This window comes from Chrysemys picta, chromosome 8, assembly GCF_011386835.1.
Source record: "Chrysemys picta bellii isolate R12L10 chromosome 8, ASM1138683v2, whole genome shotgun sequence".
Classification (NCBI taxonomy): domain Eukaryota; kingdom Metazoa; phylum Chordata; order Testudines; family Emydidae; genus Chrysemys; species Chrysemys picta.
The window spans coordinates 31,847,075-31,866,319 of NC_088798.1; the positions used below are offsets into that span (position 1 = coordinate 31,847,075).

Below are 19,245 nucleotides of genomic sequence, written 5' to 3' on the forward strand. Positions count from 1 at the left end.
AAGTGCTCTGCAGAACACTAGTAAATCTAAAATCACAATTTGGGAACATCTAGACTAGATGACCTAAAGGGTCCCGTCCACCTGTAACTTCTCCGACTATATATGAGTCCAAAGGCCAGGTCCTAAGAAGGCCACTGCCTCCATTTCAGCCACGCATGGGTGAAGGAGGTGGTGTTTCACCGCTGTGGCTAGTACATGCTTGGACTCTGTGACCACAATGCGAACTTACAGCTGCTTCTCACATCGTCCGTCGTCGCCCCCGCCGCTGGATCTTGCTCTCCAGCTCTTGCGAGCAGTCGCTGTCTCTGGTGCTAGGTGTTGGTCGGGTGCCCAGCCAGCACCCTGGGGCCCTTACCCTGGCTGGGGCTTTGGGGTGCTAGCCTAGCGATCCCCGCTGCGGATGCCTGGGGGGCAGAGGCGCGGGCAGGGACGCAGTGATGTGCCCAGCCCGGCGGCAGCAGAGAGGAGTCCAAGGGAGGGTTTGCTCCGCCGGGCACTCGGGCGCCCACCCTGCCCGGGGACCCCAGGCAGCTCCTGGGCTCTCCCCAGCCGCCTCCCTCCCGGGCTGGGCCGGGTCCCTGGGGGCGCCCGGCGGGCTGGGGGCGTGTCTCGCCGGCCAGGCCCGGGCGCAGCGGGCGGCCCCCGGCTCTCGCAGGACGCAGGGGGTGGGCGAAGCTCTGCGCCTTTGTCTCCAGGCCCCCCCAGTCAGCGGTTCCGCCAGCCCGGCCCCCATTGGCGGAGGGGCGGTAACGTGACCAGCGAGGCGGGCGGAGCCTGAGGTGCCGGTTGGAGCCGGTCCCCCGCGGGGCGAGCGTGCGGCAGGGAGGCTGAGCGCCCGGCGCGCTGGGCCCTGGGGGACGCGGACCGGCCAGGTAAGCGGGGGCGGCGGCCGCAGCAAGCGCCTGGCTGCCCCTGACGTGCGGCCGGGGCGGCGGCCTGAGGCTGGGGGAGCCGGGAGCAGCGGGGCGGCTCGCCCGCCCGCCGGGAGCACCGGGGTGAGCTGCCCGCCCGGTGCCGGAGGTTGGGGGAGCGGCCTGCCCCCGCCCGCTGTGTGCCCCCGGGCATCTCCCATAGGAGGTGGGTTCCCGGGATCAGCCTCCTGCGTGCGCGGGGCGGGGGCACGCAAGTTGCTGCCAGTGTCTCTGTCCGGCCCTAGTTACATTGCTGTGCCCCGGGGGGGGGGGGCGACAGTGGGTCTGGCTACCTGTGCGCCCCCCCCCAAAAAACGGGGGATTATCCTTCGGCGAGCAAAGACCCGTAGCGTGTGTGCATGTCCCATAGCGCAATTAGCCTGAGGACAAACCTGTTCCTTTTGTGAACCTTGCCTGCAGGTGTGTGGGATGGGTGGGACCCAAAGCTTTATTCTGCTTTACATAACTCGGCTTTCTTCGCGTGTTGTCTGGTGACCCTGTGGTCTAGGTTACCTCAGAGCTTGTTTTCTTCTCTCCCCAAAATACTGATGATCAGAGATGAGCAAACCCCTAGATCCAGGTGTGAACTTAGTATCTGATCTTCAAAAGAGAGTGGCCCAAAGTCTGGATCTGAACATCCGATCAGTAGGAAAAGATCAGATCTGAAATTAGCAGCTCAGGCTTGTATTGTGAATGAATACCTCTGGGCTTCCTCCCAAGAAACCGTTCAACAGAAAACAAAGAAACTTGGCTTCTTGCACTTGCTGCTTTCCTATCTAAAATCAAACACAGCTTCTCTTTATATTCCGAGCCATGGTGTTGAAATATCAAAATGCAGTGGTGGAATGAAACTTGATTAGGTGGTGGTGCCTCCACCCTCTAGAGCAAAGCTAATCCAGTTTTCTGAACAGAAATGGGGAACTTGAGTTCTACAATAAAATTAAAATTACACTACAGTGATAAAACTGTCAAAATTGACTGCCCTATAGCTTAACCTACCTTTAAAAGGGTGTCATTTAAACTGTCCTGATTATGGAAACTGTTTCTGAAATGAGAGCAAAAATGTTAATTTCTAGTTGATGCTATAGCAGGGGTTCTCAAACTGGGGGTTGGGACCCCTCAGGGGGTTCTGAGCTGTCAACCTCCACCCCAAACCCCACTTTTCCTCCAGCATTTATAATGGTGTTAAATATATTAAAATGTGTTTTTTAATTTACAAGGAGGGGGTCGCCCTCAGAGGCTTGCTATGTGAAAGGGGTCACCAATACAAAAGTTTGAGAACCACTGCTCTATAGTAACAAACTGAGGGCACTGAGTCCTTTACACTCTCATGTGTGCTGGGCTGGCTTTAGGAAGTGTGGGGCCTGATTCGAATACCCGGCGGCGGTCCGGGTCTTCGGTGGCACTTCGGCGGCAGGTCCTTCACTCGCTCCAGGTCTTCCGCGGCACTGAAGGACCTGCCACTGAAGACCCGGAGCGAGTGAAGGACCTGCCACCGAAGACCCAGACCGCGGCCAGGTGAGTAAAAATTAAAAAGTTAGGCGCTCTTCTTTAGGGCGTGGGGCCCTCTTAGGTGCAGGTGCGGGGCCCGATTTGGGGGAATCGGCCTAAAACCAGCCCTGCATGTGTGAGAGTACATATCCTGCTATGCCTCTGCTTTGCTTCTCTGTCCTTTCTTACTGAATTGATAGGGTAAGGATCCTGCTTTCTGATGGCAGGATTCCTGCATATGTTAATATCCTGCCTGATGTGCACATCCTCAAAGCAAAACACAGCTGGTATGTCTAATTTTAAGTTTAGTGGCCTTATATGTTTTTTTAAATCTTTCAGAAAAAGATAAAATGGGGGTAAAAGTAAAGTGCAAATTCACTATATCCTCCAGTATTTAAGTACAAGTCTCAGGATATAAGTTGAAAGATTATCATGATTATTATGTGCATTGAATATGTGTGTTAGGAAGAAATGTTTATGCACCATATATAATCTTGCCCAGCTGGTTATGAGAGTTATGGGTGGAGCTTTGTTTTTCTCCCCACTCTCCTTTATTTAAAATGTCAGGTACTAGTTGCTGCCGGAGGCATGGTACTAGTTTAAATAGTGGTTCTTATATGTGATTTGTGGCAAATCCTAACTATTGATCATATGTACAGTATGGCTTGCAAAGCAGTTTGGATGGCATCTCATTGTACCTAGCTATTAAATTCTTAGTATAATCCCTAATTTTACGTTGGTATGTAGAATGACCTAATTTTACTGTATTTTGTTAATTTTGCCTTAAAAACAGTTTCAAAGATGCCTGTGACAACATACTTTTTTGCTCATCCATACAAAAATGAAGTATACACTGACATCATTCAGGTCCTAGTTTGAACAGATTTACCCTAATGAAACAAGAAAAACCAAATGTTTTTAATGGTTACTTTAACAGAATAGCTGCTATAATAATGTGATGTTAAAATGTATTACAAAACTGCATTCTGGCTTCTCTGATGCCATTTTAGTCTATATTCATGCACAACCTTTTTTATAATATCCTTTCTATTAAACCATTAGGGCATAGCCCTTGGGCTCTGTTGAGATGTGAAAAGATTTTTTTTTTTTTTTTGGTAACTATCTTACAGATGTTAAACTGGAAGGCTGACATCTTTATCAGTTCTTCTCTCCCATCTTCTAACCCGGCCTATCTTCTCCTACAAACTCTCTTTTCTTCATAGATAGAGAGGACTCAGTAACATTAGATAATGGAAGTAGTACAGGTCTGCCGCATCTTACGCGCATTTAACATGCACGATTTTAGCTTTATGCGGTCAGCAAAAACAAAAACAAAAACCGAGAAAAATAACAATTTTAATACTGTCCCTGTAGTGCGGGCGATTCCGCCCACCATTCAACGCAATGTAATTTTGACTATACGCGGTTTTTGCTTTTTGTGCTAACCGCGGAACGGAACCCCCACGTAAGATGAGACTTGCCTGTACCAACAGATCCTTCTCTCACAAAGGCCAAGGGAAGAGGAGTTGATCTAAGTTTTTCTGTCACTTTCCCTTTCTTCCAGGAAGTCAAAATGCTCATGAGGAGGAAGACAATTGCATTTTTCCTGTTGAATTTCCTGTATAGTTGTAACAAACTGAGGGCACTGGAACATCTGGAGTAGATGAAACATGCTGAGTAACTTCTGGGTAATTTTCAGCGACACTAAATAATCATCCCTCAGAATTGGGAATGGTACACTACAAGATAAATTCTATAGAGCAAGCTGCTATTATGGGAGCACAAAGTATAGCATTTTTGGTGGGTTCCTAACACTTCTCCTGTTCCACCAGTGCATGACCAGGCCAGCCAAGTGTCACTCTTCTCAGAGATAGTGCTGGAGAGAGACCTTCCCCCATAAAATACTTTGTAATGTATGGAAAGGTCATACATTGGGCTGGGAGTCAGGAGACCATGAGTTCTAGGCTCTCACTGTTAATATTTCTGCAGTTCACAATCTTTATTATTGATCAAGGCCTTATACCCTACTTCGGAATATTATGACAGACCCAAGTCTTACCCCCTTAGATCAGTGGTCTCCTACCTTTTTACGTCTAAGATCACTTTTTGAATTTAAGGGCAACCCAGGATCTACCCTGCCCCTTCCCCGAGGCCCCCTCTGCTCACTCCATCCCCTCCTCTTTCCGTTCCTCACTCTCCCCCACCCTCACTCACTTTCAGGGGTGAGGTAGAGGGTTGGGGTGCAGGAGGGAGTGAGGGGTGCAAGCTCTGGGAGGGAGTTTGGGTGCAGGAGAGGGCTGGGGCGGGGGGTTGGGGCGTAGGAGGGGGAGGGGCAGGGCTGGGGCAGGGGGTTGGGGTGCAGGATGGGGTACAGGGTGCTGGCTCTGAGAGGGGGGTCAGGGCTGGGGTTTGGGGTGCAGGAGGAGGTATGGGGTGCTGGCTCTGGGAGGGGGCTCAGGGATGGGGTTGGGGTGTGGCCTCCTGCCGGGCACCACTTACCTCCAGTGGCTCCTGGTGTGTGGTGCAGTGTGGCTGCCGCTAAGGGCTAGGGGGCTGGGGGCACGTGGCTCCGTGCGCTGCCTCTCTCTTTGCAAGCACTGCCCCCGCAGATCCCATTGACCACAGCTCCCCGTTCCCAGCCAATGGGAGCTGTGGGGCGGGGTGCTTGCAGACAGGAGCAGTGTGCAGAGGGAGACCCCTGCACCCGGGCCTGCGCTGGCCGCTTCTGGGAGCGGCGTGGGGCTGGGTCAGACAGGGAGCCTGCCTTAGTGGCAGCTCTGCTACACTGCTAGAGATCACGATCGACTGGGAAATCCTCTAGGATCAACCAGTCGATTGCGATCGACTGGTTGGTGACCACTGCCTTACACTACCTTCCATGTTACAGGTATCTCTCAGATCTCTCACCATTCACCAGATACCATAGATCCTCAGCATAGGCTTCAATGTCCAATTGACTCTTTCTACCAGACAGTTAGTCTATGGATGATAGAGGGATGCCTGTTAAGAACAAAAAAATGGTCATACTGGGTCAGGTCAATGATCCATCTAGCCCAGTATCCTGTTTTCTGACAGTGGCCAGTGCCAGATGCTTAGAAGGAGTGAACAGAACAGGGCAATCTATTGAGTGATCCATCCCCTGTCATCCAGTCCCAGCTTTTAGCATACAGCAACTGTCAAGCATTTCGTAAAGTCTAAACACATTCTTGTAATTCTATTGCCTATTTTAACAATATAAACACACAGGTGAGCCAGAGGATTCCATCTATTTGTCATTGGTCAATAGAGACATGGGAACGAGCTGGCACCTGGTCTACCAGCATCATACATACCCATCAATAAGGAATCTGATTATAATATAACATGGTAGTAGGGAGGCAGCTGTTTTTATTAACTTTTTGTAGTTTTAATTTATTTATTTAGATAGTAAATCATGTTTATAAAACATTTGACTCACTCAGATGACATTAGAAAGATTGTTTCCTTTTTTTAAAAGATGCAGCACATTTCAATCTTGTATCCAAAACCAATATTGTCACCAACCATAATAAAGTGATACCAGCTTTTTTAAAAATCCCTTAATCACATTAAATTATAAGCTTTCTATAATTTAAAGTAATTCTAGTTCCAGTATACAGTTTGACAACATGTATCTTCCTATTAGCTCAGGAATTGTATTGACAAATATTATAGTTTAGACATTTAATACTGTAATTTTTTAGGAAAATATTGCTCTTTGAAATACAATGATTATGCTATTGGCACTATAAAATCTGAATAAATAAAAAATTTAAAATATTAAGTCTATCCTGTGAAGAACAACAAATCTGAAAACTTAAATGCTATATTGTGGAGGGGTAAATTTGGGAACCGAATTGAAATTGTCATGTCTGAGTCTCCAGCCAGTGGTTTTATATTGATCAAAAGCATGATAATTTATGATTTCTAATCTGCAAGAAATGGAGGAGAGTGAAACTAATTCCTATATTGCTTTGCTTGTGGATTAGCATCATGTGAAAACTGACTGAGTAAATGTTAGACATCTTGTTTAAATATTAACGTTGTAGTGACACTGACCCCAGTTCAGCAAAGTACTAAAGCATGTGCTTAACTGAAGTGGGATGGGATCACTGATATGCTCAAGTACCAAGTATCGGCAATGGTGTCTCTACATGGCCCACCTCAGCCAGCTTTTCAGCCTTGACAGACTTGGGCTTGCACTACCACACTAAAAATAGCTGTGTAGCCGTTGTGGTTTGGGCTGGAACTCAGGTTCTGAAGCCTAGAGAAGGGGGTGTGCTTCAGAGCCTGATCTCCAGCCCAAGCTGCAACTTCAGAGCGCTGTCTACACAGCTATTTTTAGCATGATAGTGCAAGTCCCTCAAGCCTGAGTCTGTCAACCTGGACTGAGAGGATCGCTGCTGCCAGCTGTGTAGGTGGACCAAACAGAATGCACTCTGTCTCACACCAACAATCTAAAAGTGCACAGGTAAGGACCTCCAGTATTGTATTTGCTAAAGTTCTTAATTGACATCAATGTTAGTAAGCTTATTAAACTTGGTTCAGAGTTTGTAGTATTTAGATGAAAATTTATAGTGGTGTTTCAAAGGCAACCTACAGAGAAGTGATTGTTCCTGTAATATTGCTAACTGAAGAAGCAGATATTGAATCTCAAAAGTAAAAGATTTTGTCAATCTTAAACCACTTTTTAAGGTGACTTGAGTAGCGCTCTTGTAAAGAACTTAATGCATTGTATTTTACTTCCCATATTATGTAATGTATAACTTGGCCTTGATGGCAGTATAAAAAGTAAGTGTGTGTACAGATATTGAGTCATGTTTTGCATTCACCTTGTGCAACTCAATGAGATTACTCCAGGTCCTCAGTGCAATATTTGGCTTTTTGTGTTTGCGCTCAGTTTGAAGACATAACATTGCTAGTAGTTACATTAAGAGATGGTGTGTGTGTGTGTGTGTGTGTGTAACAAGATTTATAAAGGGTCACATTTAGGCACTAACAATGTTAATGTGTGCTCTAAAGTAGGGGTGGGAAATTGCAGTACTTCATTTAAAATTTTTTGACAGAGTTGGCCCTACAGTCCTGCAACAGCACAATATGCAGGGTGTAACATGGACCCAAAGTACACCGTGGAGGCAGCTCACTCGTTATCTGAAGAATGGAAATCTCTTGCTACTTGGCCACCTCAGAAATATAGTTTTCTCCTCTGCCCCCCCACTACTTCACAAAAATTGGTTTTATGGCTTAATTTGATACATATTCACTTTCACTCAGTGATAGTAAGGTGGATTTAAGATTTTTGCATAATGTTTATAAGTATAGTACCCGAGACCTTACAAGATTTGTGGGCATACAATAGAGCTGATATCAATACTCTACCACCACATCAATTTGTGCCACTATATCAATTTGTAATTACCGTATATACTCATTCATTAGCCCATTCGTTTATAAGCCGACCCCCCAAAATGGATAGCTGTATGACCCTTTCATAAGCCGACCCTATATTTCAGGGGTTGAAAAACTTTGGCTCCCAGCCCATCAGGGAAAGCTGCTGGTGGGTCGGGATGTTTTGTTTACTTGGAGCGTCTGCAGGCATGGAGCCCCTCAGCTCCCTGTGGCCGTGGTTCGCCATTACCAGCCAATGGGAGCTGTGGAAAGCGGCCACAGGGAGCTGAGGGGCTCCATGCCTGCAGACGCTCCAGGTAAACAAAACTACAATATATTAGATCAGGGATCGTCAACCTTTGGCACGCAGCCCGCCAGGGTAAGCACCCTGGTGGGTCGGGCCGGTTTGCTTACCTGCCGCGTCCGCAGGTTCAGCCGATCACGGTTCCCACTGGCCGCTGTTCGCCACTCCAGGCCAATGGGAGCGGCGGGAAGCGGCGCGGGTCAAGAGATGTGCTGGCTGCCTTTTCCAGCTGCCCCCATTGGCCTGGAGCAGTGAACTGCAGCCAGTCGGAGCTGCGATTGGCCGAACCTGCCGACGCGGCAGGTAAGCGGCCCGCCCCGCCAGGGTGTTTACCCTGGCGGGCCGTGTGCCAAAGGTTGATACTCCCTGTATTAGAAATTCAATTCAATGATTCCTTAGAGTTAAAAATCATCAAATTTTGGTGTAGACCCATTTATAAGCTGACCCCTGCTCTTTGATGCATCATGTTTTTACCAAAAATATTCGGCTTTTGAATGAGTACATACAGTACACATCCAAAATTAGTTTAATCTTACTAGGCTGACTTTGAATCACAGCTGAGTCTTTTTAGAACCAGAAATATTTCATCTTGTTTAATAAGAGATGCACTAACCACCAAGAACAACTTAGTCAGCTAAAATAAATCAGCTTTCCAATGACAGGGCTAGAATGATATATATTCTGTTCTGTAGTGTTGCACCTATACTTATACTTCCATGGATTTAGTTACAGTGTAGGACGGGTCGGCAACCTTTCAGAAGTGGTATGCTGAGTCTTCATTCATTCACTCTTAATTTAAGGTTTCGCGGGCCAGTAATACATTTTAATGTTGTTAGAAGGTCTCTTTCTATAAGTCTATAATATATAACTAAATGATTGTTGTATGTAAAGTAAATAAGGTTTTTAAAATGTTTAAGAAGCTTCATTTAAAATTAAATTAAAATGCAGAGCCCCCCCGGACTGGTGGCCAGGACTTGCGCATTGTGAGTGCCACTGAAAATCAGCTCGCGTGCCGCCTTTGGCATGCGTGCCATAGGTTGCCTACCCCTGATGTACAACTTGGAAATAATAAACTCAGAATCTCCTATCTTCCCTTTTGGAAAAGCTGTTTTAAGAGGACAGCTCACTTACTTATCAGATCAGCGGTGGTGGGTCACCAGTGTTGTTAGATTTTTGGCTGCGTATGTGTGTTTTTCCTGTGTGCTGCCCCAGCTTTGTGCAGACAGCCAGCACAGCAGACCCCCAGCAAACCACCGAATGACCACAAGATCTGTTAAGCTACGAAGGCACTAGGTCAGATTTATTGTCAACAAAGCACGGTAATAGCACCTGGCACACTTTACAAGGATAGCGAGGAGTCCTGTGGCACCTTAAAGACTAATGGATTTATTTGGGCATAAGCTTTTGTGGGTAAAAAAACCCCCCACTTCTTCAGATGCATGGAGTGAAAATTACAGATGCAGGCATAAATATACTGACACATGAAGAGAAGGGAGTTACCTTACAAGTGGAGAACCAGTGTTAACAAGGCCAATTCAGTCAGGGTGGATGTGGTCCACTCCCAATAATTGATGAGGCAGTGTCAATAACAAGAGAGGGAAAATTGCTTTTGTAGTGAGTCAGCCACTCCCAGTCCCTATTCAAGCCCAAATTAGTGGTGTTAAATTTGAAAATGAATTGTAGCTCTGCAGTTTCTCTTTGAAGTCTGTTTTTGAAGTTTTGTTGTTGAAGGATGGCGCCTTTTAAATCTGTTGTTGAATGTCCAGGGAGATTGAAGTGTTCTCCTACTGGATTTTGTGTTTTACCATTCCTGATGTCTGATTTGTGTCCATTTATTCTTTTACGTAGAGAAAAGAAAGAAAAAAAGAATAAATGCTCAAATAAATCTGTTAGTCTTTAAGGTGCCACCGGACTCCTCGTTGTTTTTGTGGATACAGACTAACACAGCTACTCCTCTGATAGTTTGAGGATACTAGGACATGTATGCCTGTGACAATGGATGCAGCTCAGTGAATGGCGGAACTTTACATTCCCCTCTCGGCTGGACCAAGACACTTGCTTAGAGATACCTCTATATACCCTGATACAAACAGGTTATGTCCTGCCCCTCTGACACAGTTAGTTACTGCCCCCTGATGTGGCTAGTTATCACCCGTTTCCTTGTACGTGTTGGTTTGATTAAAACATTTTTATTTATTACACTGTCATCCTGACTTTATCTTTTAGGAGGGGTCAGTATGTTCCTGTTATCCTTTTTGTATCATCCTTGATATTGGAATGTTCTGGTGCCACTCTTCTGGAATGTGTTTGCATAAGTACTTTGTGACTAGCACTTCTTAGGAATGTGTGTTTCTGCAATATCAGCCCTGTTCTTGCCAGATTCTGTGAAGTTGCAAGCAGACAGAGCATGACGTTTGCCCACAGCCTGACTTTTGCTAACTTTGCTTTATATCCACAAATCTTGCCCACTACTTTAGCTCAGGCCTCATACCAGCCTCTAATACAAGGGCTTATGTCTCGAGCTCTCTTCCTACTACACCATCTACTGTCAGCAAAATTTAGAAGCTCTTGAAAACTTTCTAGACAAGTGTTTTTTGGTTTGTTTTTTTTTTTTTTTTTTAAATCAGCATTAATCTTAAACTTTTAGCTGTATTTCAGTGTGCTGGGAATTGATTTGATATATATAATGCATGTATTTTTGTAAAATACATTTTGACCTGCTAATCTCATTTAGATTTGTTGTTCTTAACAACTGTTCTTCTAACAAAGCTGTGTAAATCTTATCAATGTTGGAAAAACATCAGCTTGCTTTTTAGTTTAGATTCAGTGATCTTGAAAAATTCTGCTTATTTGTACCAGATAATCGTTCAAGTAATTTTAGCAATATAAAAGCTATTCTAACCAGAACAAAGTGCATAAAGAGTGCATTTAGACTACCGAGGTTAGAGTAGAGAGAATAAACACATTATGGATACTCCAGATGGAATAGTACTGGCCATGAATTGTGCAGAGTCGTTAGTGTGTAGAGCCATGCTATTTATTTCTGTGTGAGCCTGCTCTTTGATTGCTTGGCTATAATAATAATGCCTAGCTCCTATGTAGTACTTTTCATTAGCAGATCTCAAAGTGCTTTTACAAAGGAGGGTTGTATCATATCTCCATTTTACAGATGGTGTGGGGGGGAGTTGCAGTAACTTGCCCAAGGTGACCCAGCAGGCCAGGCAGAAGCATTACAATTAGGTGTGCTAGAGACCATAAATAGTTCAATAGTATAAAGCCGTTCCAAAAGTGAAGAAATTTAAGTTCATGTAAAATGGAGATGACGAAAATCCATGACCACTTGTACATTTTATAGCACTGGACATAATTTTTTTCAAAGCACAGTATTACATTTCAATCTTAGTTTCTTGGTGTTCATAGGTCCTAGTATGTTGGAGCAAGACCAGCAGAATCCCTGCAGCTTTTGAATAATTTTCATAGATTTTAAGGCCAGAAGGGACCATTGTGGTAATCTAGTCTGACCTCATGCATAACAGAGACCATAGAATTTTGTCCAGTAATTTCTGCATCAAGCCCTAAACTTCTTTTCTGAGCTAGAAGATGTCTTTTAGAAAGACATCCAATCTTGATTTGAAGATTTCAAGTGATGGAGACTCCATCACACCCCTAAACAAGTCCTTCCAATGGTGAATTATCCTCACTGTTAAAATTTACACCTTAACATCTAGTCTAAATTTGTCTAGCTTCAGCTTTAATCTGTTAGGCAGCTACTAACAGAACTATTGACCCCTTGTATCCCTACCTTGCACCAAAATATGGAGAGACAACCCTCATAGACCTCATATCTCAGAAACACCCCCTCTGACTGAGAGCTCTGCTTTTAAGAGGTTATCTTTGAAGTACTGTAGGCTGGCCCTGTGTGGATTTACATGAGGGCCTGCACTTCCTGGGGTGCCTCAAGGGGCATTTGAAGACACTGCTTGTTTTTCAGTGACCTGGGTGACGCATCAGAAAGTAGTTAAGGAAAAAAAACAGTAGAGACTGTAAGATGGGAGCCACAGAGAAGAGATTCCTACCTTACCTGAAGAAGCTTTTTCTTGCTCTAGGAGATGTCTATACTGCATCTGGGAGCGAGCCTCCAAGCCTGGGTCCACAGACTTGTGGTAGTGGGGCTCCTTCTGGCAGGGCCGGCTCTAACGTTTTTGCCACCCCAAGCACCAAAAAAAAAAAAAAAAAGTCGCAATCGGCGGCAAATCCTTCACTCCGAGAGGGAGTGACGGCCCCGCTGCCGAATTGCCACCGGACGTGCCGCCCCCCTCTTCATTGGCCGCCCCAGGCACCTGCTTGCTAGGCTGGTGCCGGCCCTGCCTCCTGGCGCTCTAAAAATAGCTGTGTCAATGTTGCTGTTTGAGCTGGAACTCAGGCCTTCAAGGCCCCCCCCCCCCGCCCACAATCTTCATAAAGCTGGAAGGTATGCCTCTTGGCTCTGTGCTGGCCTGAGGTAGTCAGGATGAAGGAGCTCCATGTCTGGGGCCTGCATAGCCATGTAAGGATGTGGGGAGCCCGTCGCAGATCCTGATCTTTCTGTCTGATATGGACCTGTGGTGATTACTGGTGCTTCAGGATTATTGTAAAGTCTCATAGGGCTGCCATACTGGGAAGGAGTAGAGAAAATAAGGGGGTAAGGGGAATCCCCAAGCTTGTCAAAAAAGTTTCCTTGGTATGGGATGTTTGTAATGATGGTGTCTTGAATCCTGTGCTTGGTGACAGCTCTGTTTCAGAGTTGTCAGCCAGAAGTACTGAATTAGTGCAAGATAGCCCCCTTTATAGGGACTCTTTTCCCCCCCTTCCCCCAGGTTCAGACTTTAGGTAGCCACTGAGAATGCACCCACTTTCCTAATACCCTTTTTCAGAGCTTACTGGGGGTGAAATCTGTGATATCAAAATTAAGTTGCTCCATAACATTCATGCAGTCACCTCTGTGCAGAGGTTTCTCCCCTTTCCCTCCTCTTCCCTCCCCTGATTTGGTTATGGATTTGCAAAATGGACCCAGAAGCCCTGTGCTAAGAGACAGTTGGGGCTGGATTTTAGCCCTAAATGCTGTAGGATTCAGTTCTTTATCATTGTACCTTGCTTGCTAAGTAGCAGTAGCACACCTTGTTGGTTTCTTAAATACAGATTAACTTTTAATTATTTATTGTATCCTTATGTTCCTCTGTCTAAATGGTTCCCTGTGAAGTGTTTGTGCATGAAGGATGCATTGCTTTCCTGGCTATATTTGATATCGGCATTAGCTAGATTATTTGATGGGATGGTGGTAGCAGTGGTTAATGTTTTTGCATTATACAATCCTGATAAAGTATCATTCTGCTGTCTGAAAGTAGGAGAAATATCTATGGACATTTTTGTCTGTATTATTTTCCCTTGGAGCAAATCCTGCAGAACCAGAATCTCCATCAACTATAGCAATTAGCCCCTTCTCCAAAGTATAAACTATGTTAGTGCATGTACTGCTGGAAGACAGAGAAGGGGACAGCTAATAAGGAGACTGGGAAGGGATCTGTACCCCAGAGGTGCCACCTAGTGGTTGGGTGAGAGCATGACAGATACTTTTCAGTCTTGAGCCACCTGATGATAGCCACTCCAGCCCTGCAGTGGTTTGTCCCCTCTGTGATTCAGCCCTCCATTTAGGGCACAAGTTGTGTCCACCCCTTCTGGGATATGTAAAAGGTCCACCAAATGCTAGTTCCACTGCCCAGCAAGGGACTTCAGGCTTCAGCCAAAGTCCCAGACTCAGGACTCTCTGGGTTATGGGGTCTTCCTCATCCTGAGTCTAGTCTCAAGGATAGGCTTTTTGCCTCTAGCCCTATTAGGAGGCAGGTTGGGGAACCCAGGACCATCCTCTTCACCAAATTCTGATCCAGGACCCCAAGGTAGGCAGCTGAGTCCTGCACCCTGGAGTGCTGTGCGTCTGTCTCCTTGGATCACTTCCTATCAGCCTCCCAACACAAGAGGGAACAGCAAAGCCATGTAAACAAAAGAAATCAAAGAATAAATCTCCCAGCTTGCAGAGTCCTTTTCCCTGAGCAGGTCAGACCATCAATAGTCAGGGGCGTCTGTAGCTGGGCCTCCCACAGTGCTCCTTTTGCAGAGCTTCAGGTTGTAGATCTGCTTACCTCCATAGGCAGCCTGTAACTAAAAGGGGAACAGAGTAGCTCAAGGTCCTCTTCCAGCCTATGCATGCATTGCAGGTGTGGCTTGTACACCCCTTCACAGAGACCCATACAAGGTTTCAATGGGGAAACAATTCCTCTGGCACTCTTCAATAGTTTGGGTTGTCAGAATAACCAAAGCAAGACTCCGAACTGAATAGTCCAAGAATGCTAGTATTTTACAGCTCAGCATCTATAAGGCTGCAGCAAGAGAAACTGAAATGGGACATTGCCCCAAGTCACTGGGTAGCAAATAGAATTTGCTGGAACTATGTATTAGATACTTGACTATATTTGTAGTCTTTCCACCTCTCAATCCTTGTCTTTGTCATCACTCTTTCTCCAGTGTGCCATGGTCAAACATGCTCACCAGTGACTCTGACCTCACATAGTCAGCTTAGGGCAGACAGCCCTGCAGGGTGGATTAAAAAGCAACAATGTATTATAAAAAAATAAAAAATGATTTTTTAATTTAAATACATTTTCTTTTAAAAAATATAAACATACTTAAAATTATGACAACTTATGTTAAGGCCTAAACTTACTATAGAATAATCATTTAAATAAAAATAAAATACACACAGATTTCAAAATGGAAGTATTAGGATGAAAGTCCAAGTCCATGATGTGGCTGATAAAATCCAGGAAACACAACTTCGTTAGTTTGGATGCAAGCAGAGGATGAATGAAAGGGATCTGCTGAAGATAGCTTGGCAGAAGGGGGGTGCTAAAAAAGAGAAACTGAGGAAGCAGTGGATCGATTGCATCAAAGAAGATGGTAAGCAGGTGGACCTTAATGCCACCTCAGATGGACAAAGATGGTGGATGCTTACACAATGATCTGACCCCAGTTGAGGAGATAAGGAAAAGAAAGATTTAAATTTAAAAAAACATTCCAGCAGTACATTTGCTGCTGAAGTTCTGAAGAACATCACATCACTGAACTGGAGGAAGTCACTGGGTAAGCATCTTAAAACAGAGTTTTTGAAGTGTTAAACCAGCTTTTAACAGCAGTAGCCTCTTCCGCAGGTGCATTGAGAATATTTTCTTCATTTGAATTTATTCAGCTAGTTCAGTTTAATGACTATTTATAATATAAGAATGGCCATACTGGGTCAGACCAATGGTCCATCCAGCCCAGTATCCTGTCTTCCGACAGTGGCCAGTGCCAAGTGCTTCAGAGGGAATGAACAGAACAGGTAATCGTCAAGTGATCCATCCCCTGTCGCTCGTTCCCAGCTTCTTGCAAACAGAGGCTAGGGACACTTCAGAACATGGTTTTGCATCCCTGCCCATCTTGGCTAGGTTCATAAATGGCTTTTATCCTCCATGAACTTATCTAGTTCTTTTTGAACCTTGTTATAGTCTTGGCCTTCACAGAATCCTCTGGCAAAGAGTTCCACAGGTTCACTGTGCATTGTGTGAAGAAATAGTTCCTTTTTGTTTGTTTTAAACCTGCTGCCTATTAATTTCATTTGGTGACCCTAGTTCTTGTGTTATGAGAAGGACTAAATAACATTTCCTTATTTACTTTCTCCACACCAGTCATGATTTTTATAGACATTTATCATATCCCCCCTTAGTTGTCTCTTTTCCAAGCTGAAAAGTCCCAGTCTTATTAAACTCTCCTCATATGGAAGCTGTTCTATACCCCTAATCATTTTGTTGACCTTTTCTGTACCTTTTCCAATTTCAATATATCTTTTTTGAGATGGGGCAACCAGATCTGCATACAGTATTCAAGATGTGGGTGTGCCATAGATTTATATAAAGGCAATATGAAAATTTCTGTCTTCTTATCTATCCCTTTCCTAATGATTTCCAACGTTCTTCCCTCCTTTACCATATCTTCACTTTCTCACTCTCATAATATTGGGTGTCCTTATCCTGTAGGTTAGTATATTAATTAGGCAAAGCTCATTAGTATATACTAATGTCAGTTGAATTACCATGGTTACCTGCAGTTGAGCATCTGCTGATGTCCCCTTCCAAAAATACTCTAAACTGGTGCAATCTGCCTTCTTGCGGTTACCTACCAACAGATTGCAATACTTGTGATTATTACAAAACAATAAACAAAGTCTTGTGCCATCTCATGACTTAAGGTCACTATTAGTTTAATTTAATTTATTGAGCAACAATTCCTACTCAGGCTATAAGGCTTTATGCTAACTGCTTAAGCTATTCTTATAGTTCCAGGCCTATAGGTCACTTGTGTCCCTGCTATCAGTTCCTTACCCCTTTATCTTCTAATATCTACTATAATTATTACATGGCTACAATTAAAATTCATTTAAATCAAGATATCCTGCCTGCTGAGTTTAAATCATGATTAAAATCAGTCCACCCTGTAACCATGCATTCACACTGACAGCCACCTTCTTCTCAACTCCTACATACTCTCTACAGTTTTTCACAGCTAGAAAATCAAGTAGAAGTCCAAACCTAAATCCTTCTTTTTTCCAGTCTTCTCTCTCCGGGCCTTGGACTATTACAATAAGGAATTGCTTCGTAACTGGATCCAACCTCTGATCAAAGGCAGGGCATACAGTGCTGGAGTTGCCTTTAGCAACAGTCAGAGAAAATACTTGGCTTTTTGAATTAAATCAATATAATTACATAAACTCCTATCATGAAAACCCTCTCAATGTGGATGCAATGGGAAAGATTGTAAAGAAGTTAGTCATACAGAAGAAAACTGACTTGCCAGATTCAAGCAGTACTGTGGGTTCATAATGCTCTCGCAATCCATGTTATGTATATTCAGTAAAACATCTAGGGAACAAGCTAGCTTTTATCTGTAAGGGTACCTTATGTGTGCATTGAGCATTGTTAGCTTAATTCTTATTCTTCCCACCCACATTCTTTGTACGGTTTGCGAACTAACCTCTCCTGCTGTGATCAAGTGTCCCTTCTCGAGGGCCAACGTGAATTCGTTTTCCTCTTTGCCAACTTGCAGAGTTTTGCCTGTCTGTGTATTTGGACTGCTTTGTTTTCTTGATACACTTTAATGTTTTGCATATTGGAAGTTTTTGCATGGTGCTGAGATACCTGGTGATATTTAAAAGTGTCAGATGTCCTAGTGAGGGAAGGCCATATATTTCAGTTCTGTGAAGTGTCACTATTGGTAACTCTTTTCCCCCACAATTGAACTGCTTGATATTTTGACTGCCGAAGCAAAAAAAAAAAAAAGGTGGCCGGAATCCCACCCCTGCAATTGTACCACCCCAAGCACATGCTTGGTTTGCTGGTGCCTCGAGCCGGTCCTGTACAGCATTCCACTAGGCGGTGGTTTGGTTAAGTTGGTCCTATTTTCATTTTGTACGAATGTTGGAAGTGATTATTTCCAATAGAATCAATTTATAAATCTTATATTGTGTTCTCTATAGTGTACCCTTTAAGGTTTTTAAAGCATTTATTGATATTGAAAACAGTTCATAATTGTCCATGTATAATAACTGGTTTGCGTTATCTCTATAGGAATTGTCAAGCAGAAATTCCAACAGCAGAGCTCCCAAGTGACTGGCATTCAGCAGGTAAGACCAGTGTTTTGAACGCTGAAAAAACTCTGCCTTATCTCTCTTTGTATTTAAAATAAGATAAGCAGAAGTTTCACCACTTCAGAAACTAAGTAAAAGGAGCAAGTGCAGAATTCTTCTGCGTAGCATTTAAAAAATGAATTGCACTATAGACTCCATGTGGGTGTATAGACCAAATAACTAAAAGAAAATTCAACAAGCATTGTAATAAGGTCAAATAAATAAAACATGAAGAGCAAATAAAACCTATGCCTTTATAATAGCAAAGAATTCACCATTTGGATTCCTTGTAAAATTGATCTGGAGCATTCTCTGCAAGATAGCTTCTTATATCTGCCTTTTCTATATTCAACATTTTAGATGCCATAGATTAGGACTTTTGCTTCAGAATTTGTACAAATCTTTGTCAGGCAAATTTGTAGTTAATAAATTAAAGGTACAACCATGTTTCATTTGACAAAATAATTTTAAAAAGTTACTGTAAGTGCTCTTCAGAGTAAGCTTAGGTTTGAGGACGGGGGTTTAAAACTCGTAGGATGAACATAAATGTTTTGACACATTTGGTCTGGGCAAGCAGTTGACTCTAAGTGCTATTAAATTAGTAGAAATACAGATGTAAACCAAATCTGTATTTTCCTGCCAGGTGGACAAACAGAACTATATGTTATGTGCTTATACTGAAGACTGTCTTGCAGAAAGAATGAAGAGACCCATGGTGTCTTAGAGCTTGTCTATGTGGGAAAGGGTTTTTTTTCAGTATCACTTTAGCGTTTTTTGGTATAAACTGCTTTGTGTCCATGCAAGTTTTGTTTTGTTTTTTTTCCAATTTATCTGGCATCTGATCTGGTGAAATAACTCTGTTATACAATGAGTTATACTGCTAAAAGGTTCATGTGGATGTATCCCTATTTTTAATTAACCATACTGTTTCAGGTAGTCCTCCCACTCTTCTAGCGATATCTGCTTGACATCACAGAAGTAATGCCAACTCCTCCAACTCATCCAAAGCCGCCTGCCTGTATGATTGCTAGTACATCTGGTACACCTTATTCATATTAATGACAGTCAGGATCATGGTGCTTAGCTGTGCTTCTTCCATGCTGCCTGAGGTGTTTGGGCAGTTGGAAAATGGTCCTGGCCCACTAAAACCAGATGAGTTTATGGGATACCAGGAGAGGAATCATGGGAGTTTTCCTATTTTGTATTTCTGTTGACCCCAAGTCCTGGCATTCCAGTAGGTTTTGGTAGGTATCCCACAGTGCTCTGTGAGAAAAATCCCTGAACGCATTGAGCCTGGCAGCAGAACATGAGGTATCTGCCCAAAATGCAGAGCAATTTAAAAAAAAAAAAAGTTCAGAGCCATGTGGACACAGTGACTCACA

General features: G+C 43.9%; 1 protein-coding gene across 3 annotated transcripts in view; it reads left to right on the forward strand.

Moving 5' to 3' along the window:
• Nucleotides 1-732: 732 nt before the first annotated feature.
• LRRC8B (leucine rich repeat containing 8 VRAC subunit B) overlaps nucleotides 733-19,245 on the forward strand; it is a 37,219-nt gene continuing 18,706 nt past the window's right edge. For 2 of the 3 annotated variants that reach the window (XM_005298111.5, XM_005298112.5), the window contains exons 1-2: nucleotides 733-872; nucleotides 17,805-17,860. The gene's annotated coding sequence lies outside the window, so the exon portion shown is untranslated. Of the gene's footprint in view, nucleotides 873-3,966; nucleotides 4,091-17,804; nucleotides 17,861-19,245 lie in introns of all 3 variants that reach the window. The other variant, XM_065554210.1, reaches the window with a different exon arrangement.